This window comes from Cnephaeus nilssonii, assembly GCF_951640355.1.
Source record: "Cnephaeus nilssonii genome assembly, chromosome: 2".
Lineage (NCBI taxonomy): Eukaryota > Metazoa > Chordata > Mammalia > Chiroptera > Vespertilionidae > Cnephaeus > Cnephaeus nilssonii.
In genome coordinates this window covers 66564788-66592439 of record NC_137073.1, presented here as the reverse complement: position 1 = coordinate 66592439, position 27652 = coordinate 66564788, and the positions used below count along the sequence as shown (strand labels likewise).

The 27652-nt window shown below is 46.3% G+C and overlaps 1 long non-coding RNA gene across 2 annotated transcripts; it reads right to left on the bottom strand.

Annotated features, from left to right (window-relative positions):
- Window positions 1-4685: 4685 nt before the first annotated feature.
- On the bottom strand, window positions 4686-11504 carry LOC307093138. Of its 2 annotated transcripts, none has more exons than XR_013812928.1 (3): window positions 10740-11504; window positions 8883-8931; window positions 4686-5355 (listed from the first exon to the last, which is right to left on the bottom strand). It is a non-coding gene; the product is annotated as an uncharacterized lncRNA (long non-coding RNA). The 2 variants fall into 2 exon arrangements; XR_013812929.1 differs by lacking the exon at window positions 10740-11504 and adding an exon at window positions 9966-10723.
- Window positions 11505-27652: the final 16148 nt, after the last annotated feature.

The window sequence follows — 27652 nt, the reverse complement described above, 5'->3', positions numbered from 1 at the left end:
CTAAACTGGCTTGAACTGTCTATATGTAGTCTATGGAGAGGAAGACCATCTGTGAAGCTGAAATGTACTCATCTTATATATTACTTACTACTTAAGTGGTTTCTTAATTTTCATAATAAACTACATAAAATCAAATTAAAATTTCCTATTTTTCCAAATAAGAAAATTGTTTTAATTTTAAAAATAAGCGCAGAGTACTAGTAGTGGAAATTTAGTGTTTAAGAAGAATTTTTTTAAAAGCCACTTTGGGGAAAAATTACTTTGAATGCAAATAATAAATTTACCTCATTACTATGCACATTAATTTTAACTTCACTAGGGGGCTAATACTGGTGAATATATCCATTCACATCATGTAAGGGTATTGCAGAAGTTTCCCTATATATCTTTTTTACCTCTATACAACTTCCATTTTTGTTGATTTGGATTTTTCTGTATGACTGTGTTTTTATGTTAGATCCTTTATAATACTATTACTGAGTAAATTTTCATTGTTATTTTTCTTGTACAAAGTAGGACAAGGGAAATAAGTTGGTTATATCTTCATATTTACTTTTACAGGTGTCATTTTATCAGCCTATTTCTAAGTATCTCATGAAAAGATTATAGATGTCAAAACCTGCAGTTAACATTCCTATTTAGAAATACACAAAATAATACCTTTGACGTTGGAACTCAGATATATTATTCAGCAAAACAGCAATTACTCATTGTTTTGCACTTACATGTTAAGAACTATGCGACACTTGGTGACACAACAACAAAGTTGCAAAGTCAATTATATTTAAAATAGACATCCTAATGAAACATACACAACCAACTCCTTTTACACTTTTTGAACTGTTTTGTTTCCTTTTTCTGACTATTTAGAGTCAAATAGATTCTGTGAATGTTAAACCTAAGCATAATAACTGATTCACACACATCATGGGAAGAGTTAGAAAATGGGGAGTGTGGGTGTACTATAAAGCAGCAGAATCCACCTATGGAGGTGCCAGAATATTTTTGGGAATGTACATGTATGATGTTCTTTTGCAATGTCAATCATACCGGCGAACTTTAAAGCAAAATTTAAGCTAGATTTATATGAAACATTCTAAGCAGCACCAAAGCAACACAACCCAAGTAGAGTCCCTTTAGGTTTAAGAAAGGAGGGTTTAAGATGGCACCAGTTGTTTGTTTTATTCTATTTTAATTGCACAAGAAGCATTTTTGTAACTTGAACTTCCCAGTAATTAATTCCACTTCTCAACCCAGCCTGCAGCCTGAATTGAAGTTCCCATCAAAAAATTAAAATGTTTGTCTGGATAAAATAACTTCTAAATGAACTCTCTATTTCTTTTCGGTTCTTTTTGTATTTCTGCAATGTAGCCCCTCGCAATGATATTAGTTCTAGTGTGGGAAAATATTATAATTGAGATCTGGTAAGTTATTTGCAGACTTCAAGTTTTTCTTTACACTGTGCTGACATTTAGTACAGCCCTGGTGAGGAAAACAATACTACCATTCATAGCTCTAGACGTAGATTTCAATCGACTTAAGCGGGCACAATGAAACTTGGTCATTCACTGGTTACCCATATTGTGTTCTCAAATTTTCTCTCAGCAAAAGTATAATGACTCAGTATTGTATGGTTGCATAGACAAGGGCTCGGAACAAGAGACACTAGTTTTGTCTGACGGTGTGAGAAAGTCGTGAAGGGATCTTTTCTTCCAGATGGTGTTAAATTCAGCTGCCTTTTTAACATTGGCCTTGCACAAGCAATCTGCTGCTCCCCTTTCACAAAGACTGCGCTCGGTTCCCACTAGTTAACATGCATACTCACGCAACCTGCAACTTCACTCCAACTGTTTTACAATGCAGTGGTATGCTAAATAAACTTGATCTAGTTTCTGCCAATGTTAAAACTAGCTTTCAAAGAACTACTTAACTGATATTTACACTTCTTTTGACTTAAATGTGCATGCCTTTGGAATATTTCAGATTTCAAAGAAATATCACCTTATTATAAGGTCATTGTTGAGACTGCCTCAGACACCCTTCAGACCTATGCTCAGATACAGTACCTCTCCTAAACACACACAAATAAAACAAAATGTCAAAAGTTTGATGTGTAATAGAAAAAAGAAAACTTGGGACATGTTGCAGCAAGAGCAGTGAAACAGCAAAAAATAAAATGAAAATAATAACATTGAAATGCATTTTTATTGATCGATAAGTCATGTAACATTAGAGTATGATACAAAGCAAGTTTGATATGACAATGGCAAACACATAATCATAATATTGTTTATTTTACTTAAATGTTATATTTAACATATTTACATGAAAGACCAAGATGTAGGCAAAAGCTTCAGTAATTTGACTCCATTGAGTGCTTTCAGTAAACAATAGGTTTCCCCAGCAAACATCTTATTGCCTTAATTGAACCTCCTTGAGAAAGAAAACCACACACTTTGTAATGTAAATGTTAATTGTAGTAGACAATGGGTCTAGGTAAATAGCACCCCTGGACATGAAGTAAATGAAAGGAATACAGGCACTTAACAATGAAAGGTTGTTTGCACAAACAGTGCTTCAAATGTAAATAAACAAGGGTCTTCTCAACAGTCACCACAGTAATAAAACTTTGGCACGTGTTCCAAAGCCAAATCGAGAATTTACCTTAATAAAGTCTCCCAGAGTTTCTAACTGAAACTATCCGTGGTTTTTACAGGCTTCTCCAGTTTGAAGTCTTAAAAGGAGTTGAAGCTACAAAGGCAAGTGGAATGCTTTTGAAGAAATATTGCATAGTTGGGATTTAGGATTGTCAGTAATCTAGGCCATGTGGAAGATAACAGGCCAGTTTGGGCATCTTCTTATTGCAATGTTTGTATTTATGTTTAAATGCCTATACAAATGTTTGCTTGGTGACATGTGGAAAAATTGAGGACATTTTTGAAAATATTACGATAGGGACCTTCAGAGAACCAAACTTTCTAAGCATGGTCACTTTTAGATTAAATAAAAATGGCTGTTGAGGATGTATCTAGCTGAGACTATACCAGAACAAACTTTTATCATATTGTCAGTGATTAACTTTCTACAGGTTGGTGATTTTATAGTTTTACTTCCAATGTGTCTACTAGCATAATTCAGCCAAGTTTCTAGATAGATTATGTAAGAAGTAAACAATCTGATGAAGTGATGATAATGCCTGTTATACAGAGAGATGTATTTTCAAATATAACTCACCCAAAGCAAAAGCCCCAAGGTGGTCCCAAGACCCAAAGTATGGACTGAGAATTTGACATGAAGGGCAGGCAGCAATGGAGCTTTCTTGGGACTGCTTTCTACAAGCTTTCCTTAAATATTGGCCATCTCAACCAAAGAAGGGAGGCAAACTTAATTATGGCCAGTTTAAACAGCGGTTATAAAATTAACAGAAACAGACAGTATGCAGCAGCAACAGACCAGTTGGTGCTGCCATTTGGGAGGCTGCAGATGGCTGTGGGTGGGAAATGCCTCTACTTTTTTAAGCGATGGAGATGAGTATGGTGTGCACTTGATGTTTTTTTTTTATACCCCTCCCCCCCAACAGGGCTGTCTGTCATAGGCTGCCAGGCCCGCTTTACCACTTGCCCCCGAGCGTGGGAATCGGAGCGTCCTGCCGTTCACATCTCCTGCATTCCGTTTAGCCGAATCAATTAGGCAAGACAGACCCTCAGATTCCCCACCCCCTTTCCATTTTTGTCAGGTCTATATACGTCCTAATTATTTCAGTTTGGGATGCCAGAGCTGTTTCCTGGATAGACCTGATCATCCTTAAACAAAAAGAGAGGAGGCGCACACGTGGGTTGTGGCGTAAATGTCACTTTCATTTCCAATGCTAGGCGCAGAGTAAGACAGAACATTTTTTTAACACTTTGACAAGAGGGGAGGCGATCTCGTCTCCATCATGTCTTTCTGCTTCAGTAGCTTCCTCAAGGAAACCCTCTTGGAACAGAGAAGCATCTGTCCTTGTATTTTTGAATAGAAGAATAAAAATCAGCCTTTGCTTTTTTTTTTTTTTTTGCATTTTCCCTACTAGCTCTCAGTCCTCAGTAGACATAAATCATTAATTAACCTTCCAGTATAAACTTTGCTGAAAGTCCAATTTCATATTATCTGACATATACCCCCCAAATACATGTAGTTTCCAAGCATAATCTTAAAATGTTTCAGAGGAGGGGTCTCAGAAGAGAACTGCCCAAGTCTACATACTATGACATCGTTTTTTAACTGGGTACCAGCCACCTCTACAGCAGCTTTCTAAGAAAGGAAAAAAATAGCTCATATTTAAACTTTCGCCTTTAAGTAGGACAAACTGTACATGCCTCTTTCTTACCTCAGGAGCACTGTACAATTCTCCTTTTTGACAACCCCTCTCAACGTACCTGGCACCTTCCTATCTTGGCATGTGCGTGCCACTTAATTTCCTCTCATCCCACCTTTTTACCCATAAGGAAAACGAAAACGAAAACAAAGTTAGATTCAATAAATATTCCTGACCTTTCTGGTTTTTACTGTCTCTTGGCTGTAGTCTTTCATTCTCACACGCTCCCCGGCGATCTTGAAGGAGTTTTTACTTTCGGTTATCTAGCTTTATGAAGACCAATACACTCATACAGCTAGATAACCAAAGATAACAACTCGCTTCCCTCACGCGCCTCTGTCTTCCTCTGGCCAGAATCCAGATCCCGATCTTTCTGGCAGCACCGAAGCGTCGTGGTCCTCCAGGGCACTCTCCGCGCTCCAGATTCCTCCTTGTCTGTAAATATGACCTGGTTTCTGTTTGTGTGTGCGGCTAAAACATCCAAACGAGATCTGTGGCTTTGAAAGTTTATTCCGAACTTTTTTTTTTCTCCCCTTTCAGCAAGTAATCTCCGGCAGCGTTAGCCAACAATTCATCTATTAATATCAGAAAATAAAACCAGCTATTAAGGTGCAGCAAGCGGTTACGAGTGAGCAGCAGCATCCGTCCCTTCGGAGGCCTCTATTTGCATTGTAAATTGCTTCATTCTCACGCAAGACTCCTTAGCCTCCCTCTATAGAGACGTGTGAAGCCAACAGCAATTTCCAGCGCAGGTTAAGGAGGAAGGAAAAAAAAAAAAAAACAACAAAAAAAACACATCCCATTCTAGAGAAGTGACAGCTGATTCAAAGATCTGCTCCTGATCCTTTTGGGGTAAGCACCATGAGCTTTTTACCAAGCGGTGGCAGCTTGATTGCAATATCTTGTGTGTGTGTGTTTTAGGGGGAAGATCCTCGATTTCACAGGGCTTCTAGGCTGGGAAAGAGAAGATGCCGTCTTGCTGGCGTGCTGCTGCCCCCGGTCTGAAAGAAGGAGAAAAGGGCCATCATTGGAAGGGCTTTCACTGCCGAAATGTGGACCAGCCCGGCAAGGTCAAAGGTTCGAGACCGCTGGAGACCAAGGTAATGATGATGTCATGAGAAATCTCAAGTACATGGTTATTGATATGCATCAGTGATCAGCCAACTGCCCCAGGCCTGCTGCCCGAGCAGCGGCTGAGGCAGCAGCAGCAGCGGCAGCATTGCAACGAGCCCTATTTTCTCAATCAACCTCTCTTCCGTTAGCACTACCGACTGCTCCTGGAAAAGCAACCCGCGGCCTTTTACCTCCTCCGTGCTAGTGTAGATCGCTCTAATATCCAAAGACTGGAAGAAATCTCTCTCTAAGGACAGATAAAAGCATTTCAGATCTGGGGAACGTCTTTGCCTGAATTTCTCTTATGGCAGATTGCATGGGCAGACAGATGGAAGGCACTTTGCTATTGCTTAAAGCAGGGCCTTGCTTTCTGGGGCTGGGAATCAGCTCTGTATTAGGCAGTGAGTCGATGTGTGATTGCATTGACAGTTTGCTCTGGTGGTGTGTTTTTAATGGCTTTCACAGCTCAGGCATGTTTTGTGTTTATGTACCATGGCGATAGGGTAGCGATTGTTCTGTAAGTTCAAAATGAATGCTCTAAGCAAGCCGACTTCATCCCAATTTTTATAAAATAACTCTCTACAGGGTGTGTGCCTTAGAATGAAGAACAGGTAGACACTGCAGCAATAGTTTCTAATGTTGTACACAACTCTACTGCAATAAATGTTGAGCCTTTGTCTATAGTTTCAAACATCAACTTTCATACAGAAGGTCAAAATATACTAGGCTCCCTTATGAAATTATGAAAAAAGAAATGTTACTTCAGTGAAGAAGACATCAAATACCTGCATGTAAAGAGCAGAACCCTTCCTCTTCCCCACCCCCACCCTTTTTCTATCTAGAGGGGAATATTTTATTAATTAATTAGCCTCATACCTTTTCTTAGGACTTTTCAACGTGTAAATATGATCACTTAAGAGAGCTCTCTTTTTTTCTCTCCTTCGTAATGAGTAACCTATGTCTAATGCACCTATAATATGTACAGTTCTAACAGTCAGATGCCCCTCAACAGAATATCTGAGGTGCAGTCCATATAAGATGTATATTCACAATGGGTAAGTTTTATGGACTGTTTCCCAAAATGATGAGTTATGTTTGGTGGTATTACTATTCTTTAACATATACGCTACAATCGAATGTCATAAATCTCCATATTCATTTCACACATCACTAGTCTATCGCAATACTCTCATTTCTATAGGTTAACTACTTTCCCCAATCACTAAAATACTTTCAGAATTAAAATACACTTTTTCATTGATTCAGTAATTTATTCATTTAAGACATGAGTGGAATATGCTTACCAAATTACATACAGAGCATACATATGTAAATTCTATAGAAACGACTGACAAGTAAAGAAAATCAGAATTGCTAAGAAAAGCTCCCAATCAAGAGTACAAACAACAACATTCTACCAATTAAAGATATGATTTAGTAACACAAATGCCAATTTTTCCCTAATTTTTTATTAATTTACTTTTTGGTGAGAATTCTTGTCCTGATTATTGAAAAAATACTGCACTGTAAAAATCACTTATCTATTTTTCTTATCAAATTTTGGTCCAGGAAGTACAAAATGGCTGTATTGTGATATATATATATATATATATATATATATATATATATGTATATGGCAAACTACAAACTAATTCAGAGAAATATACTCCTATAGAGTTACTGTTTCTTCTTGAACTAAGAGGTCACAACATAAACTACTGGATAAGAATTGAACATATCACTGAGGTATGTGTTCATGTCACTTCTGACAGTATGTAAAATCCTAATGAGCTTTGCTGCTTTGGAATATTGAAATTATTTTGGCCTTGCTTTCCAAGACCTAGAAACAGAATCATTAGTGAATTGGCATGTACTACATAAAACAAGCATATGATTAGACGAATTCAATTCCATAAGTAAAAACCCCAGAAAATGCCAGTTATTTTTAGAATATCTTTTTGCTTTATATATGTCTGGGAAGGATGTTGGTGAAAATAAAGAGATCTGATGCATGAATGCATGTATGTCTGTGTGTATCATCCCCATATTTGTGTGAATTTGCAAATTAATGTTGCTATATTTCCACATTTAACAATTAAATGCATTTTAGAACCCAATTAACTATCATGAAAACCAAGACACTAAACATTTGAGATGCTTCTACAATTAGAAGCTACAAAAGATACTGTCTTAAAATAGCATCTTTTAAGGCAATACCACATAGTAATATGAACTGACTCCAGGATTGGCCTCCATGCCTAATACATGTAACATAGATTCATTATGAGAGCCCGAAAAGTGAAAATAGTCAACATAATGATTATGGCCAGTCTGTTCATTAACCAAACAGCTAATTAAATATTTTACCTCAACCATCATCTTTCAACGTATGAAGAAATAAAAAAATATATGGCAAGATTTAACACTGAGCACCTTATTATTTTGATAATTGCCAAGGTTCATATCATAGTTTATCATACACATTTCAAGGACATGTTGAAATGTATATGAGACAAGTTGAAACAATTGTGCTCTAAAGATTCCTAGCAATGTCTACCATACATTGTTAGGAGCAGCTATTAACACTTACATGTTCTTATTCCAGATATTTTTGCTTTTCAAAAAGCTATTTAGCTGAGCTACAGAATACCCATTTTGAAATCTGCATATTGAAGAATATACTGAATTCAAATGGCTTGCATGCTCATTCTCTAATAAATTCCCATTAATGGCCAGTAGATTAGGACGTGATTGTCATGCTTGTTTTCTAATCTTTTTACAGGTCTCCAGATGGCTGAAACATGAATGGAAACATCCTGGCTTTCTTGGGAATAAACAATCTCTGCTTAAGTTAAAAGCGAAAATTTATGATTTTCCACATATTTGGATCAGAATTATACTGTTTCATGAATGAAAATTCATCAGGTTTGCCACTAATATTTAGAACACCTCTATGAATCCTATTCAGACTACTGTAGAATATATAAAGAATTGGCCTATCACCAAAATCCTTTTTAATATTGAGTTTGCATGATTCTCATGCATATAAAACACAGTCCACTAATACAGTCAAGACTACCATTTTCTACATAAAAGCCATTTAATTTACAGTGATTTGTATAGTTCAGGCAAGGTACTTGACTGGCTTGCTTTCTAATAAATGTATCCTATTATTTCTTCTGTGTCCCAAATTCCTTTTTTATAGGTAGTTACAGGTTATATTTACATTATCTTTGATATGTAATATACAAAGGCTACCTAGAGGGGTACAATTGCATATATGGAAACTTGGATTTTTCTGGAATTGTATCTATTGCATGAACTGGGAGATATGCAATACACTGCAGGCTTGCCACCCAGTTAATAATATTTTATACGTCACTTTAATTTTGTCAAATGTAAATTTTAAAATTACCTTTGGTTGGTGGGGTGTCTATTCATTTTATACTTCTTTGTAGAGTCATCTGAAAAACAGTCAAGAAAACAAATTATCACAGTTTTAATATATACATAAGCATGTCTAAATTTGGCTTCATTTAAAGTACTGCAATTACAATGATTCCTTAAAATGACAAGAGATTCCAGGAAACCCCAATACAATGTATCCTGGGCTTCAGCACCTACAGAGTTAAATATGCTAATTTGCATTTAAATGGAGACATGCATGATAATGGGAATGCAAAATATGCAGAATCTGGAGGTGTTTGAAAATTAATTTTTTTCTTTCATTTTATTTTTAGATTGGAGAGAAGAGGGACTCTCAAAAAATACTAGGGATTTGAACACTGTTACCTGCCATACAAAAGAGGAGGGAGAGTTCTTCCATGCAAGAATATTAAGACTGGAACAAAGTCGTATTTTCTAAATGTTTAAGGAACTAAATTTCCAAACCTTTCAAACAATGGGAATCCCTGGATAAATATCTAATCCATTAGAAAGATGCAAATAGTTTACTGTAAGGCAACAGCACGGTGAGATGTGCATTCATATCTATGGCTCCTGATTGGCTATTTCCTCCAGTAAATCAATGAATAATGTAAAACCTGATTGCTGTAAAGTGGTGGATTTTCTTATTCCCTTCCCCCATCCCCCATGACTCAATATATTCACGAAGTCTTACACTCCTGAAAATAGCTTGCTCTTCTTTTACGATTTTTTAAATGCTTATTGTTATTTTGGAGTGGCGGGGTGGGGCTATTGGTTTTGCAAAATGAAAGTACTTCACTGGTTCAACAATCCTGACTCTGGGAGCTTGTTTCCCAAGACAGCGCCCTAATTCCTGGTACCCAGGTGGAGGAGGAGGGTGGCGGGCAGCGGTGGGCATTAGAAGAGGGAGGAAACCAACGCCGACCCCACTGTTGTGGACCCACGCCAGCCACTGGTCCCAAAGAGCCCCCGGCGGTGGCCGTGACTTGACAGGCCCCCAGTCTAACTTCTGATCAATCTCGCCGCTGCCCTGACCCCTCCAGACAGTCCTCCATCCAAGCACCGCGGATACCTTGGCGAGAGAAAACGCCACCGTCTCCAAAGCAAATACGTCGCCTGGGTCCCCACTGCCCCGGGGGTTCCTCCAGATAATTCCAGGCCACGGAAGGACGGTCTCGTCTCCCTCAGCGGAGTCTGGGTTCCAAGCAAACCGCAAACACCGGGGTCCGCTGGCACTCCAAGCTCCAATCACTAACCGTGATGATCGCATAGTGATGAACCTTAACTTGGGGTGACCCTGAAAAGCGGCCTCTTGCCTCCCAGAATCCAAAAGGCAAAGGGAAGAAGGAAGCAGAAATCCACCAGGTCTAGTTAGCTACTGGGTATAAGTTTCCACCGAAACCCAATCAAACCCTCTCCTCATCGCCAGGTAATTGCAACTTTGAGGGGGTTAAAATAATTATTCAAAACGCGAATTCTGCTGAATCCAGGAACGCAAAATATACCCGTATTTGGCTGTAGGTTTAAGACGGGGAAAGTCCTGCCTCCACCAACACAAAATTACATACAAAATTCCCTTTTCCAGCGCGACATGTTCCTGGCTTCTCTCTGCAAGAGGGGGGTCAGGATGCTGGATAATTAACAGCCCTGACTTAGACAACTCGGGAGATCAACAGGTTTAGCATCGGAGACACACCATCATTAGCTGAAGCGAACCGGGGAGCGGCCCGCAGCAGGATTCTGCGGGCACGGCTCGCGGGGAGGAGACCGGGCGCGGGGCTGCGGCGGCGGCGATGGGCCCGCGCCGCCGGCCGAGCTGCCGCCTGCGGGCCGCCGGGATACTCACTTGCTCTCCCTGCGCTAGGCAGCGCTGCCCCCCAATCCCGCTGGGCAGGAACCGGAGCGCGGGCCGGAAGACAAGATCCAGTCACAGAGCGGCCGCAGTACACAAACAGGCTCTTTTCCGCATCTCAAAAGAAAAAAAAGAAAAAGAAAAAGAAAAGAAAAAAAAATTCAGGTCACCCCTCTCCTTAGCACGTTTAAAACTGCCGCTCAATTCCACATAGTGATTCTTGCTTGATTGGGTCTAAAATAGTTTAAACGGACCTTCCCTTCTGGGGGGGAGAGAGAAGGGCGCAAAAGACGAAGGAAGAAGAAAAAAAAAAGCCAACTCCCCCTCCCCCCAACGCCAGGCACTTGCTCCCTGAGCCTCGGAGTGGAGAGTGAAGTGGTGTGTGCGAGGCTCGGCAAGTTTTTGGGGGGGCCGTCCAAGGTCTAGTCCAGCCCCCTCTGCCGAGGAGGACGTGCTCTGAAACTCAACCAATTTCCCCACTGCTTTTGTTACTGATGAACTGAAGCCCTATTGTTCATCCATTGCCACGGTCTTTTTCAGTCCCCACACTACGTCCTGCGTTGCCAGAGATAATGAATTTGCACCCAAACCTCTCATAGTCCCCTCCTGACAGACGGAACAAATTAGAAATGTCTCGTCTGAAGGAGGGCAATGGCTACATTTTCCTATTGTAGAATGCAAAGCACACATTTCTTTGGAAACTTCTTTCGCCTTTTCTACCTTTTATTTTCTTCTCCCTCTTTTTCTTTTTTCCTCCAGTTTTTCTCTCTTGATTCCTTTAGACTCTGACTCTCTCTCTCTCTCTCTCTCTCTCTCTCTCTCTCTCTCTCTCTCTCTCTCGGAATAGCCCTGTCTTGTTTTTCCAATGCACCATTTTGTGAAACTTGTGGGTCTTTTCTACCTTCCTTTTGGTATTTTTATTTACAAACTTGGAGAATGACCTTTTGACTTGCAGACTTTTTTTTTTTTTTTTTTAAGAAAGGTCTTTTGGTTCAAGTCCCCTGTACTCACTCCCCTTCTTTTTGTTGTGGTCATTAATTGTGTTTTGCTAATGGCAAGCAATACATTATAAGGATTTTTACTCTTTAAACTCCAGAGCTATTCAAAAGGTACCGGGGACGCGCCATGGGGGATTATCTGTTTGAGAGGTTAGAAAAAGCGCGCGTGTGTGTGTGTGTGTGTGTGTGTGTGTGTTTTGCAGGGACGGAGGCAGAGAGATGTGGGAGGGTGTGAGTGGGAGTGTGCAGTGAGAGAAGGGTGGGGATCTTGCGGGGAAGGTGGGCTTCCTGGAACACGATCGGGAAGACCGTTAGGGGTGTCAGCGCGAGAAGGAGGGTGCAAGGATCCGTCTTGCCGAGGGCGGCTCGTACCCCCGGGCCTGTTTGAGCGCCGGGGCAAGCCGCAGCCAGGGCGCGGGGGGTCCGCGCGCGCGGGCCCCGGTTCCGAGCCTGCGCGCGTGCGACCGGAGGCGGAAGGGGGGCTGTAAAAATTCAGACAAGTGGCCCGTATGTAAATGATGCCTATTGGGGGGCGGGGAGGGGGGAGCTGGGCTGCAGCCATAGGAGTGTCGGGCTCGCAGCCCCACTGGCGGCCCCCAGCTTTCCCGCCAAGTGCAGCCGGAGGACACAGAGCCAGGCGTGTCCTTGGCGGGAGGGCCCCCGCCCGCCGCGCGCACCGCCCCCCACCCCGCGCACACGCACACACTCCCCTCGCAGGCGTGGGGCTCCGTGGCCACGAGCGCGGCAGGAAAACAAAGCTCTGGCTGCGGGGTGGGACCGAGAAACGGCAGCCTTGGCGGCCAAGGGCAGGGCTGAGAGAAACCAAGACCGCGGCCTCCCTCCGGCGCGCCCCCTTCCCGGCCGGCCGTGGCCTTGCCCTCCGTCCCCGGCTCCGCCAGGCCCGGCCCAGAGGAGGCCGGGGAGCAGGTCTGAGCTGCCGGGAGAGGGCGGCGAGCCAGGCGGCAGCAGATGTGCACGGGGACTGGCCCGCAGCCCCTGCCTGGTGCGCGGACACAGACACGCACACGCCGGCGAGCGGGGCTGGAGCGGGGGCGGGGCGTCCGAAGGCCTCGCGGCCGCGTAACCGGAGCCGCCGCCTCCTCGCGCCGGGGCTGCCGAGCGCAAAACACCCCAGGCTCAAGCAGGCCGGGCGGCGCCCGGGGCTGCGGCCGCGGAACGGTTCGCACCTCAGCACCCCCTCCCCGGACAATGTGATCGGAAGGGCCTAGCTGTTCCAAGAGAGCCGCCGCCTCCTCCTCCGACCACCGCCCCCCCTTCCAAACGGGAGAAACTCCTGCGCCAGCCGCGGAGCTCCGTCCGGCCTACGTGTCCTGCGGAGAAGTCCCAGAGATGGTGGTGGAGAGACACCGATCTCCCTCCTCTGGCTCACAGCGCCACACTCACACACTTACACTCACACTCACACACACACTCACACACTCACACACACACACACACACACATACACACACGACATTCCCACCACAGGAAAACGCACGTCAATGGCATGGCTGTTCATGAAGCCAGCGCGCTTAAAGGTTGAACAGGTAAACAGGTACCGACACGAGAAGCCCCCCACCAGTCGCCTGGGCGATTTACCTCTCCCCTACTGGAAACACGTGTAGCTTATCGTGTTTTAGGAATGATTTGCTGTTGTCTGAGGTTTCCCCCTCCTCTTCTTGCGGAAAAAAGCAAAAAATAATAATAAAAAAAATCATGCTCCATTGTCAGTCTTCTTTCTGATAAGCTACCCGAGCGTTATCTAAACCATTTTTGGGGTTCGACTTGGTGTGCCTGCTGTCTTTGGTTGGTTGTTTGGGGGGGGGGGTGTTGTTTGTCTGAGGGAAGCCAAAGGACATGCATTTGGTGGGGCTGGCGGTGCAGGACCAGAGCCGGCGTGTGCGGCCGGAAGGCTGGCGCGGCTGCAGCCGGGCAGGGGAGGAGGAAGGCGGAGGCCGGTCCTCCCCCGGGGGCGGCACGGACCCCCTCGGGCCCCGCGGGCCTGGGCTCGGCTGGCGCCGCCGCCGACGCCCGCACTAGCGGGTTCCATCGGCTGCCGCTCCGTGTTTTCCCCCATCCCGGCTTCACGTTCAAGGTTTAGCTGCGAGGTCACGTCCATTGACGTCAGCTCCCCGTCTCCCTCTACGTCCGGCTACATTTACATACATCAAGGAAATTAGGGCATTAAAAAAATATGCAAATCCTGCGCGGAGAGGAGCCGGTGCATTCCTGGCGCGATCGCCTTTTATTGAAGCTTTTAATTAAAGGGGCCAGTTGGCGAGCCCATGAAACAACCGCCAAAACCCCCAAAAGAGAAAAATAAATGCTGTAGCCTTCGGGAACGGTTGTTTCGGTTCCTGTTCTGTGGGCGGCTGAGGACCGCCGGCTGCCCGGCTCGGAGAAGAACAGGTTAGAGGAGGCAGCTCCAGCCCATGCATAATCAGGGCTCCGCGGCGCCTCCATTCTTTCCTCCTCCTCCTCCTCCTCCTCCTCCTCCTCCTCCTCCTCCTCCTCCTCCTTTCCTCCTCCTCCACCTCTATTCCTCCTCCTCCTCCTCCTGCTCCCGCTCCTGTTGGTTCCAGCGTGTATTATTTTTAATACTGATGCATATGTAAAGATATATTTGCATTTTTTAATTCGGGGGGGGGGGAGTTCAGATTGTATCGTTTTATTGATTCTACCCCCTCCTGTTTTGCTATCTTATTATGTCTATCTATTTCTCTTGTTCCTTTCCGTCTATTTTTTGGCGAGTGTATGCTGCTGTCTCTTGCTAGATAAATATGCACAGTTGCCTCCCTGCTTCTGTTTATTTAAGGCTCCAAATATGCACATCTGTCATGTATGTAATGCCAGCTGTACAACCTCCTGGTTTGGTCACAAAAGAAAAGACACTTTTTTTTTTCCTTCCTGACATACCTCCTTGATGGATTGTAATGTAATGTCCATTGCTCAGGACTCAAAGTTTGATTGTCTAATTAACTTCATATTAACCATAACACAGTTTGGGCCAGTGCATTTGAGATAATGTATGTATAACGGGAAGTGGCTCCAAAGATTTCTAAAGAATTTTTGTGTTCATTAACTGAAAAGTGCTGGATTCACGGCTGCCCTATTGCTTTCTAGCATTTCTTATTGCAAAACAACAACAACAAAAATCTACTTTAAAATGTGTAGACATGGCAATGGACAGCCTTTTGCAAGGAAGACATTTTCAACCATGTTGTATGTTGTACCTTATCTGCTGCATTCAAAATTTACTGAGTTTCATTTTATCTCAGTGTGTCTGGGAACAAGGCACATTACCTTGATTGAAAAGTATCCTTAATTCCTGACTGTGAAATGAAAACAAATAAACAAAACAGATGGCTATCTTAAGCCAATTGATCTGCCCTAAAATATACAGGCCTTCAGTTAGATTTCAAGCAAGGGTAATCTTGTTTATAGAGTAGGGTTTCCTTCCTGGTGATATATCAGTTCAGCACAATGGCTTTTGAAAAATATATATGTGCGAATCCACTTTTAAAATCCCCCCAACCTATTATTTTTAAAAAGACCGAATCCACAAAGAACAGCAAATACACATTCATGCAGCTTATTCAATTAAACAAATCCAAGTACATGCACAGGTAATTGGTTTCCTGATGAACGACTTACCTGCAGAGACACTCAGGACAAGAGTCAGCCCTCCCCAATGGCTTTCATGTATCAATATGCACATGTATTTCCCCATTTGAAAGCTACAGCTGAATACCATCTTTCCTGCTGGGCTATCCAGCATCCATTTTTAACACCCTTAATTCTCATGGCATTTGCAGCCTTACCTCTGGCTGTAGTTTTTCCAAGCTTACACCTAAGTGCTCATATGCTATGTCACCCAATAAGAAGTGGTCAGATGGCTGCACGTAAAACATTAAAAAACGGAGACACACTCATCCTTTAGGTTTGCCCCTACCTTGCCATTTATAGCAAGATTATCTTTTCTAAAAGAACATTTTCAGCACATCTTATGAATAGTTGCAGATTCCACAACTGGTTGCAGAATTGCCAGTTTCTGGGGGTCACCTGCCTGAGTGAAACAATTCGGCAGGTTAAATGTCTCTTCGACTTTGGCCGCAATTCAATCGTGCGTGTCGGTTTGTTCCTGCCTGGATTCTGGCACATACCTGCCTGCCTTTAGGCAGGGATCGGGACAAACACACCGGCCACTTGCAGGGCACAGAGCGGCGGCGCCTGTATTTAGATGGTTAGTAGCAAGCAATGTGTGCATGTACGGGTGTCTGTGCATGCATGTGTGTGCAGACGCGTGTGTGCGTGTGTGTGTATGCGCGCACGCTCGGTGACAAGGGACACAGAGAGGTACACCACATATCTGATCTCCGTAATCTCCTTTTCTGTTTCTAATCTCCCTTATTGGCGCATGGTAGTAACCTGAAGCGTCTGAACCTTCACCGTCATTGCCGGTGCGCGCGTGGCTTACCCTGGGGGCCGGAGGCTCTGTGGCTCGCTGGTTCAGAGGGTGCTGTGCTGGAGGGTGGGCAGCGCCGCTGCCGCCGCCGCCGCGGGTCCGGGTGCTCTGTCCCAGCCCGGCAGCGGAGCGCGCGGTGCCGGAGCCCCCTCCCACCCCGCCCTCACCCCCATCCTCCCCTCCCGCCCCTCGGCACCTCCCCTCCCCACCCCCACCCCACCCCCGCCCCGCATTACCACTAGGAGGCCGAGTCCCTGCGAATCACAGCAGTAGCAGGCGGCATTTGAATAAGCACCGCAAACCTCGCGCAGACCCCAACTCCTCCGCAAGCAGCGCGCCCTGCACCGAGGGCCATCACTCCCGCCGGTAACCTGGCAGCGGCTGACACCTCACCAAAGTGCCCCGGGCGCTCCGGAGAGGGGGTGGTGGGTCTCCCACTTGCTACTTTTATATTAACTTGATTGATAGGATCAGACAATAAATGGGTGGGGGCAGAGAGATACATACACACAGAAAGACGGGCGCGGGGGGGGGGGGAGAGAGAGAGAGAGAGAGAGAGAGAGAGAGAGAGAGAGAGAGAGAAGGGAGAAGAGGAGACCGGAGAGGAAAGCAGAGAGGGGGTGGGGGGAGTGGACAGAGAAGGGGAGAGGAAAGGAAGACAGAGGCTGAGGAATGGGAAGAAAGAGGGAGAAAGGAGCCCAGAGGATTGTGTGAAGGAGAGAGTAAAATGGGGAAACGATGGGAGGGGGCGAGATACCCAAATATATGAATTTGGACTTTCCAAGCTAAAAATACCACTTCACTGAACTTCACAACCTCCAATTAGGCACGTGTTTTCTCCCCCCACCCACGTCAACGAATGATTAATTTGCTGTCTCAATCAGAAATAATTACTGACAATTGTATAGCAGATATGGGATTTAACGGAAAGGAGCCCATTTCACGAGCCTTAGCAAAAGGCATGACATTTAAAGATGAGGCTGGCCGCCTCACGTTAAAAATGTAAGGCTTGCCTTGAAGACCCAGGCACCCGCCCAGCCTTGCCCTCCGACATCGCGAGAGCCAGGCCCAGAGTCAGGAAGAAGTGATCCCAAGGGTTTTGGACTTTAAGAATTTTTCTTTCTTCCTCTTTGATAATTGATTGTTACATTTTCTTCACGAATTGGTTATATTTACAAAAAAAATTACAGATAAAAGCGTGGGTCTTGTTAAGAATTTACAGCAAAATGTCCCCACGTTTTAACTGAAAATATAAACGTTAGTTTGAATGCATAGCCAGTTGCATTTTGCATACTAACTCAGTAACTCGAGGTTCTGAATTTAACGTTTTCAATGTGGTCCCCCCCCCCCCCCCATCTTCAAATCGCCAGCAGTGATTTCCTTGCACAAAACCATCAAAATCATAACACAATCTCCAGCCACCTCTGGGATGTACCCATTGTAAGTGTCCCTCTCGGCATGCATAAGCCAAACCTCCTCCTTTGGAGACACACACAGAAAGAGCGCTTCTGATTAATAATCTCGTGCGCGGCACCGTGAGGCCGAGGGCAGGGAGCCGCAGGATGCCAGGGAAGGCGAAGGATTCTCAGTGCAAATCCCAGAGACCTGCTAACTGCTAGGTTTCCGAAGGGGAGTCATACTTGGCAGGCAATGTTTTGGGGGAGACAACCACATCCAAATACTGACGCCTTCCTGGGCTGGGGGAGGGACAGTCGCCGGTACCGGCATTTCTGCCTGCAGAATAGTGTGCAAGAGGGTACGTAGCTCAGGCTTGTGGCCAGGCCCTGGTCTCTTTCTTTCTTTCTTTCTTTCTTTCTTTCTTTCTTTCTTTCTTTCTTTCTTTCTTTCTTTCTTTCTTTCTTTCCTTCTTTCTCTCTCTCTCTCTCTCTCTCCCTCCCTCCCTCCCTCCCTCCCCCTCCCTCCCTCCCTCTCTTTCTTCCTTCCTTTCTTGTTTTCCCTCACTCCCTTCTCTCTCTCTCTCTCTCTCTCTCTCTCTCTCTCTCTCTCTCGTCTGTCGGCAAGAAATTGAAATTAATCCACTCTTTATGTGGCTAGCTCCCTCGAAGCTGCGATTTCCACCTCTTATTTATAATTTAAAGACGGTGTGGAGTCCGGGTGAAACCCCCCCGACTTGGGATTTTACTAGGATGCTCCCAGAGCCGGGTCGCTGACCACAGCCCCCCGAAGAGAAGAGAAAGGAGAGAGAGTCGGTGGCTTCCAACTGCTTCCGTCGGGGCTCCGGGTTTCGCCCCAACAGACGCCTCCCTTCTTTCTCTCCCCGAGGCCGGCCAGTGCCGCCGCGGTCCTGGCCAGGTGAGCACGGGACAGCGCCGGGGCAGCGGCCCCCTCGGAGCGCTGGTGGGTCTGTGAACCCGCCGGGCGAGGCCGACGGAGAGGCCCCGGGGCCAGCGCGGGGCTCCTGGCTCCCGCCAGCAGGGGAACAGCGACACCTACTGGCCGTGCGGGCGCCGCGTCGGGGCCGTCGAGGCGGCCTCGGGCTGGGGGTGCCCCGCTGCGTGGGTTGGGGAGGCCGCAGGAGTCTGCGCCCGAGGCTCGGCTCTCCCCTCTAGGCCTGGCCTGGCCCGGGCAGGGCACAGCCTCTGCTCCTAGAGACCTAGGGGGACGGTAGGGTGGAACTGAAGGCCCGCGAGGGCACACACGCCCTCCGGCCCGAGGATCCTTCTTCTGGGGAACCAGAGGGACCCGCAGGCGCGACTGGCCGCCGCCTCCCGGCTCGATGAGAAACCCAGGAGGGCGTTGGAGCCCTGACCTCCTCGGGTTCATGACCCAGGCCTCTTCTCCACCACCCCTGTTTCAGCTCCGACTAATGGTGATGTCTTTACAAATTGGGAGCCGAGGAGAGTTTATTATTCTCCCTTAAGAGGGGAAATAGGCGAGCCGAGGACACAGACTCGCGCGCAGCGGCTGGCGCCGGGCACGCAGACCGGCCGAGCCCTCCAGCTCGCCGGACGCCGGCCCCTGGAGCGCGCTCTCCCCGCCGCCAGGGACTGAGAGTTGTGGCAGCTTTTCTGTAAGAATTGGGACCTTAATTACACCGGAGGTGGAGGCACATTTTAGGTGGTGGTGATCTGTTTGAAACCTAAGGGTACATCTAGATCCCCGCTAAATGCCATTGTAAATGCTTCGGTTGGGAAAGATGGAAGAAGGTGCCAAGGGATGGAGATCCCGAAGAAAATCTCGCAAGGACGAGGATGAAAAGTAACCCACCCGCGTATTACACATTTACTTTCTCTATCAATGTTTTCTTGCAAATAACCATTTCATATGAAAAGGAGATGTAGGTGGTCCCAGCATGGGCGGGGAAAGCAGGTTTCTCAGCCTCCCCTGGCCTCCCGGAAGCCTCCATTTCCCGTGCTAGGTTCTGGGGCGCACCTGGGCCTAAGAAACGTGATGGAATGTGATTGGGTGCTAACTTGCTTGAATATTAAAATACATTTCTTTTCCTAGAAAAACTGGAGTATTTGAACTAATTTGAATTCTTGAGACTTCCCCCCCCATTTAAAATATTATTCATTATAAACCTAGAATTAAAAAAACAAACGTTTCATTGAAAGTTCCTGTTCATCTTGGAAATAATTTTTCTTAGCTTTAGATATTGGATGGAACAAGAATCTAAAGTGTATTGAGGGAAAAGGGGGAGGGGTCTGGTAAGGGCTAAATTTTAGTCAGCATTCTCTACAGTTGCAAAAGTTTTGCTAATTTTGTTTTGTTTAAATGGAAGTGGAATCGCCTAACTTCGAGTTTTAGATCAAGTCTCTCTCTCTCTCTCTCTCTCTCTCTCTCTCTCTCTCTCTCTCTTAGTTAAACAAATCCTTAAAGGGCTCATGAAACCTGTTTCTCAACTCAGTTTTGCAAGTATTTTTTTTTTTCCCTTTTTTCCTGCATGTCTTTACAAATGTGTTCTGGTAATATATGAATTCACATCCCAGAGCAGGCCCTTAGCAGTTTGTATGATGTATGAGTAAACCTGTGTTATAATAATGAATAAACAGTGGTATATGCTAATGACATATCTCTCAATGAATCCTGCACCCTAATGCATATCAAAGTCAACTTTCTCCTTGCAAAATGGAAGTTTTCACAGAAAAATAATTGCACTGGGCACACAGCAAGCAACCATCAACCAAACCCACTTCAGTGGAATCTTTGGGTATTGAAAGCACCTTGAAAAATGCAGGGGTTGAAATGTTTTCCTTTCTTGGAAAGCATGGGGTTTGTAGGATGTAGCTTAATTGTGGCTTGAAAATCTTAGCTAGAATGGGTTCTCGTTGTTGCTTGATATTCTTTGATTTTATTGACTCTAAAATTATTGATTTGGCATTAAATAAATAGAAAAATAGGATTGAAGTGTCAAATTGATAGAATTTCTCTGTATTTCCAATCACTCCCAAAACATAAGCATATTAAATCTTAATTACAGGAATGTTTTTTTGATTTAGAACAAAAAGTTGGGCCAGTGAAATTGATTCTTATTCCAGGAGGAAAATCCATAGTTGTGATGTATTTGTGAAGTAAGGGTGGAGACAAAGCTTCTCCATCTTTTTAGGTCTTCCTAGATATAGTTCTCTTTTAATTCCTCTTGTTTAGCAAGAAAATTAAGGAATGAAGACAGGCTAAACTGTCCTTAGACTGTTCCTTTGTTACACCTGCCCTCCCTGTGGGCATGCCTGGGAGGGTGTGTGTTTGTGTAAGTGTGTGTGTGTCCTCCTTTCCTCCTGGTCGAGGAGCATGAAAGAAGGGTTGCAAGGATGGGAATATTGATCAGAAAGGCACATCCCTCCATGTGAAAATGAAATGGATACATTGGAAACCCCGATAAATCCCACCTAGCTGTTTATCCGGGCAGGGTATACTTGTGCGTATGGTAGCTGGCAGACTGGTTGCATACATCGCTTGGGAAAAGGGGAAGGGTTCCTACATCTGGAGTGGCCCCCTTTTCAATTGTGGTGAAATGCACAGGGGCTCAAAGAGGTTTGGTTTCAGAGAGCAGAGCTCCAAGGCCACCTGTGTGCATCTTGTTGGAGACAGGTGTGTGTGTGTGTGTGTGTGTGTGTGTGCGCGCGCGTGCGTGTGCGTGCGTGCGTATGTGTGTGTGTGGTGTGTAGGAGTAGGAGCTTCATCAAAAATTCATTTGAAAAAATAGTATCCTAAAATTCTGCTCTGTCATCAATTGGGGTCAGCACCAAGGTCACTAACATGTCCCAGGTTCGCTCATGGACATTGGCAACATTATGGCTTTTGATAGTAGGAATATGGCTTCTTTCATGCCTTTGGCTCTTTATGGTACTTCCTAATTGCGGGTCGAGGCTCTAGCCTCCCCCTCCTCCCTTCTTGATTCCCACAAACAAAACCATTCTACCACTTGAGCCATCTGCCGCAGGTGTAATGGATGGCAGGGGGCCGACCTAACCACACTCGAGTCTCTTCTAGGTCGTCACCACGCTGCACCAAACAAATGAGTCCTGTTTCACCACTAGGGTGCCGAGGTGGAGGGTGGATGCCGGCCCCCGCCCCTGGCAGCGTTCAGCGCTTAGAAACCTGAGCCAGCTGACAACACGCGAAACACACAGGCACAGAGAGAAGGCCGAGCCCACTGCGCGCGCCCTCTATCCCCTCCCTCCGTTCTCTGTACACATGGAGGACACATACAAAGCCTTTACACATTTAAAAGCCCTCGCGACTCTGATTTCCTGGTTCCTTCTGACGGCCTTCCTCACTGCACATAGCCCCTGGTGTGTGTGTGTGTGTGTGTGTGTGTGTGTGTGTGTGCCGCGCGTGTGTGTTTAAAACGCTTATTGGTAGGTCATCAGCAGCTGATCAGACATAGTAATCCAATAATCTTTTTGAATACATACACATTTTCGTTAAAGGTAAATTTCTTTAAAGGAAAACTGTCCATTTCCTGCGGATTCCCAGTTTAGGTTCTAGGGAACCGCGGAGTTACGGAGCCCCCGCCTTGCCCAACTTTCCATTCCCAAGGTTTGAGCGGGGCGCCAATTGTCACTTCGTGATAGAGCAGGGTCTCATTTGCACGAGGGTGTATAGAATAGGACAGCTGTGGGAGTGAGGAGCTAGGGAGGGAGACTGGGTAGCTGGAAACCCCTGTAGTCGCTTGGAACCTTGGCAGGACGCACAGAGTACCCCAGGGCAAGCGCGCGGGGTCCCATCTCCTAGGCGCAAAGCATCCCCTCGGTCCGGCTCTCCGTCCTGAGCCTGCCCACCCCCCCCCCCGCCCCCCCATCATTATTTTAGTAGCCCAGGTAATGGTGCTCACCTCCGGGGCCTGCGGTCTGGGCGGGGGCTGGACCCTGCCAGGAATGAACTCCACTGTCCCCAGGGTACTTACCTCGAGCGAGGCCCTGGCAAATGGTGGCCCAGCAGCGTCAAGTTTTGTCTCCCAGCCGTTGTGCCAGACTTCCCTCCTGTCTGCCGCTCCTCTCGGCAGGCTCGTCTCTCTCTCTCTCTCTCTCTCTCTCTCTCTCTCTCTCTCTCTCTCTCGGATTACTTGTGACTTTTAGAAGCAAAAGCTTGCTTATTCAGAGGAGAGAGGGAGGGGAGAGGAAGAGGGAAGGGAGGTGGGAGGGAGGAAAGAGAGGAGGAGAGAGAAGTAGAAGGGGGATGGAGGATGAAGGGGAGGTGGAGAATCTGAGGTACTGAAGGCTAGGTAGAGTGGGAGGGGGAGGGGAGGGGGAGGAGGAGGAGGAGGAGGAGGAGGAGGGGGAGGAGGAGGAGGAGGAGGAGGGCTGGGAGGGGTAGAGTGGAGTAACCAAAGATGAGCTGGGATGGGTCGACTAGGAATAAATTGCTCCCTACCCAGCTGCAGTGAGACGCCCCCAACCTCTCGGGGGAGCCTTGCGTCAGATTGCGGCTGGCCGAGGCGGGGCCGTACAAAAGCGCCGCGGGACCCCTTCAGGAGCTTCTCTCCGGCCGACCCGGAGCCCCACGCCGGAGCTCCGCTCCTCTCCGCCCGCACACGGGTGGCTGTCTAGGGCTCCAAGCTCCACGGAACTTTGATTTCCTTCTGGAGCGCCAGGCCACCCTCGCCCGCGTCTCAGACGGGGCTGGAAGCCCGCACGTTTCCCGCGCATCCTCACCCTGGCCGCTGGCGCCCACCTTGGCCAGAGACCTGGTGCGGGCGCTGCTCCAGGGCGTCTTCCGCATCGCCCAGCCCGCTGCGTTCTCATTTGGGGCACCCCCTCAGCCTCTCTCTCTCTCTCTCTCTCTCTCTCTCTCTCTCTCTCTCTCTATCTCTCTCCCTCCCTCCCTCCCTCCCTTCTTTCCTTCTTTAATATAGAAGTGTGTGTGTGCGCGTGTGTGCATGTGTGTGTGTGCATGTGTGTGTGTGTGTGTGTGTGTGTGTGTGTGTGTGTGTGTGTGGCACATGCTCCAGGCTAGAAAAAAAGGTGAAATCCCGAAAAAGTCGCTTTGGTCTCCTGCAGCTTGAAACTGACAACCAAGTCCGAGCACACCCAATATTTCAGATACAGTTCTTAGTGAGGATCAAGGCGGGAGCTCACGGGATCATTTCACCTGAGTGTCTATACATCAAGGATTGTTTATTATTATTAAATACAGAAATAGGCTTAAAAACGAAGAGTCCTTACAGAGAAGGAAGGGGGGGCATTAAAGCAATGTTCAGGAACCAAACGTGGTTAAAATGGTTTTCCTGGACAAGAGCATCTACGAAGGATACAGGTGAAGTCTCAGACTGGCACAAAACCGATTTATTACAGTGATGGCACTTTAAAAATAGGAGCATACTTTTCCTCATAGACGGCCCATTTGTTCTCTGTTGAATGTACTATTAAGCCAGACCCATGGAATGCTTACGTGGCAGCTTTTAATGTACTGCTGAAAGTGTGCACACGCATTTATAGAATTATCTGTGTTCACACATACTTAAAAAGGGAAAAAGTTTGAACACCGGCACCCTAAACTAATAAATATGTATATTTTCAAACAACTGTCCTTAAATATGGTAACTTTCTTCTGCATTTCCATGCTAACCTGTAGATTTGACCCTATAGTTTTACACTAGGCTACCAGGATCAACATAATTCTGCTTACATTTAAGGTGATGGCAGGTCATAAAATGCTGGGGGTGGGGGGACCTGGAGGGGTGAGGAGAAGAAGGCTTTTATTAACAATTATATCTCCCATAGCAGTTTAATTTAAATAATACTGATGATGTCACGATGACCATCCTTCTCCCACTCCAGTGAAACCACGGGATGGTTTAGTGAAGAACGCGTCTGTGTATTTAGTTAAGGAATTATTATTGCCATAGAGTTTTAACACTATTCTGTGGCATATAAAAAATTATCAGAACATTGGGCATGATTTAGAACCTGATGACCTGCCAAAACTTGTTCCAGAATAAGAATGATAAAATGTTGCTAGTTTGTACCCACCATAGTTTTGAAGAAAAGTGTAACAAAGGAAGTTGTTCTTTAAAAATTGTTCATTGTAGGCAAAAAAGAAAAAAGAAAAAAAATACTTCCCTTCAGTAAAAAACGAGCTGGTGGGCAATCTATGAAACGAGGACAACATTTCACTAATCTTTAGTGGCGTTTTAAGATTTCTTCTGGAGGGCGGTGAGAGGGGAGGACACAGGAAGCACACAGAACCCCAGCCCAGCCCAGCCAGGAGCGCACCCTCTGCTCACACCCATACGCAGTTCTACAGCTTGGGTGGGGGTTCCTGAGGATGAGAGACTCATCCACACCTTCTGTGGGTCAGCCACACGCTTACAAATGGGTGTTTGTATAAGAGCAACGTTCAGGCTGTCATACAATGGCATGATGGAGACAGAACTCATTTTTTTCATTATTTAACAATTGCTTAATAATTAATTTCTTTGCTTATTGAATACCATTTTAGAGAATTGCCTCTGTCTTTGAAATTGTTAGCCAGTGTTTGCTTTTCACGAGGCCTTAGAGTTGGGTTCACTGGAGGAGGGGAGGTACAGTTTGAAGGCACAGAACAATTAAGGCAAAAGAAAGGTAGAAGAGGACTAAAGAAACTTTCGGTTGTATTTAAGTAGGGCTTGGCAGTTTGTAAACATTTTCTCCTTTATACTTTAAACAGCCAACTTTATAAATTACATTTCTTTTAAATCGTCTAAATCTCAGAGATATTATCTTCCTTAGTAGCAAAATGCCCCCCAAAGGCTTTAATGAGATGCAACTAGACGCTGATGCCCTAACGACAACTGCCTGGCCTGCCCCTTTCCCAGCTTGGGGACCCTTTATGGGGGGCTCAAGAAAACCTCTCAAATCTAATCTGCCTCAGTGGTGACCACACTGAGGAGTTTGCTTTAAGGTTATTAGTCTTTTAAGCACCACGTGACTAGGCAGGGCTGCTAACTTGAAAGCACAACCTGATTCTGGGCAAAACCATTTTGTCCTTTTGGCATAAAAACGTAATTGTATCTCCAAGTTCCACCCAGGAACAGACGGCTGCATGTCAGGGCTGGAGGGCTGGTACCTGCCCAGATCACTCCGGGACTTGTGCTGGCAGAGGAGACCCAGCCCCTGGGAGTCAGGAAGAAACCCATGGGGTCTGGGTAAGAGGTGCTGCACCCTGGTTCTTTTTGTTGAGCGCTCCAGTGCTAACAATTAGTGGCTTCTGCACCCAGGAGAGCAAGAATTCACTCCTATACAGTTTTGACCATGACATACTTAATGGAGCTAGTTCAAATTTTGTTTAAAGAAAGTCCCCTGCAGATATTATTCTTCCCCCTGCTTATCATTTACAAGATTTTTTTTTAAAAAAACCTCATTTATAGGTAGTCATTACTAGGGCTGTGCTACAATTAACACAGAACTCCAGGAGCACCTTGGGGTCATGTAATTATGAGGGTAAAAGGTCTTCCAACTTCACCTGGCAGCCTGACCTCTGTCATGGGAGTTCCTCCAGAGAAAGACATGTTTTCATTTGTGGAGTTGCAACTCAGGTCTTTTCCAAGTGTGAGTTTTCAGCTGAATTCATCAGTCTGAAATAAGGAGTTGGATACGTGCCCAAACCTCCTGTCAATAACCACTTGAACACCCAGCCCCTGACCACCGTCTTCCCCGTTACTGTCATAACTCTTTAAGACGTTGCTTCTTAACCTTCGTATCCCCTTCCATGAGGTTAATTAGTCTTTTGGGGACGGAGATTCAGATTTAGCCTTCGAGTTGGTCACTTAAACATTATTCCCTATTTTATCATTTAAAATTCAGCCCACTCCCCAGAATCAAGCATTTGGCTCAGTAAGGCTCAAACCTCTCCTCTGGTCTCTGAGGGTTCCAACCTGCCCTGAGCATCAAATGCCATGAAGGTGCTCACAGGTAAACTGAAGATTTGGAGAGGGAAACGGCACCATTCCTTTTTTCTTTTTCTTTTTCGTTTTTGCCTAATAAAACGGAGGCGGACAGTATGTGTAGCCCCCTTCTACAGCTTGCCAAAATTGGTAAAAATGGTTTTCATTCGAATTGGGCAAGAGTCCCGTGGTTTTGCACCTTAGAAAGGGTCCCCGACGAGCTTTCTCTGTGGTGGTTGATTTTTAAGAGATCGGCGCCTCCGATGAGGGATGAGGCTCTCAGGTAAAGCCATAGAGATGAAGGCGGGGCTCCCTGTGGCTTCTGAAGGTATCGTACCTAGAATCCCCGAATTTTGCGCCCTAGCGCACACTCACCCACACTCACAGGAGAATCGGTAGGCTAATAAAAGACACATAGTAATGGGTGGAACCCCAGTGTCTACCAGAGGGACTTTGGTCAGAAAATAGAGTGTGTGTGTGTGTGTGGGCGGGGGGTGGAGGGACAACCCCTCACTCCACTCGCGCCTGGACTTCAGGCCACGTGGGCTGCTGCTGGCGACCTCAGGTGAGCGGCTCCGGGCCGGGACGCTGGGGGCTCACCCCAGGGCCAGGCCTGCCGAAGGCCCCTCTCTGGGACCCCTGGGACCTGGGCCGCCTTTCCACCCGGTCTTTTCCGGCCAAAGAAAACACCTGCTGCTGCGGATCAAGTACACCTGACACCAGGTGTAGTCAACAAGAAAGGAAAAGAAAAGAAAAGAAGAGAGAGAGAGAGAGAGAACTCACCCTCCTCACTTCTGTTTGGCAAGAGCCGGGCTGCCAAGCCCATTACATAATGCCCGCTCAGGCTGACACCTGTGCGGCTGGCTCCCGGGCCGGCGGCCAAGGGGAAGAGGAACGAATTTGGGGCTGGAGGGCGGCGCCTCGGTCTCGGAGGTGGGGGAACGGTGGGGATTGGGTCTTGGAGAGGAAGCTTCAGGTGGCTTCCCAGTACCTTGGGGATGGGGAAAATCAAAGCCCTGGTTTGCAGGTCCCAGAGTCTTCTCCGGAAACGTCGGACACCCCTCCCTGCTTCAGGAAGGGGTGAGCTTCCTGGGGGGCCCCCTCAGCCTCCCTCCCGGCA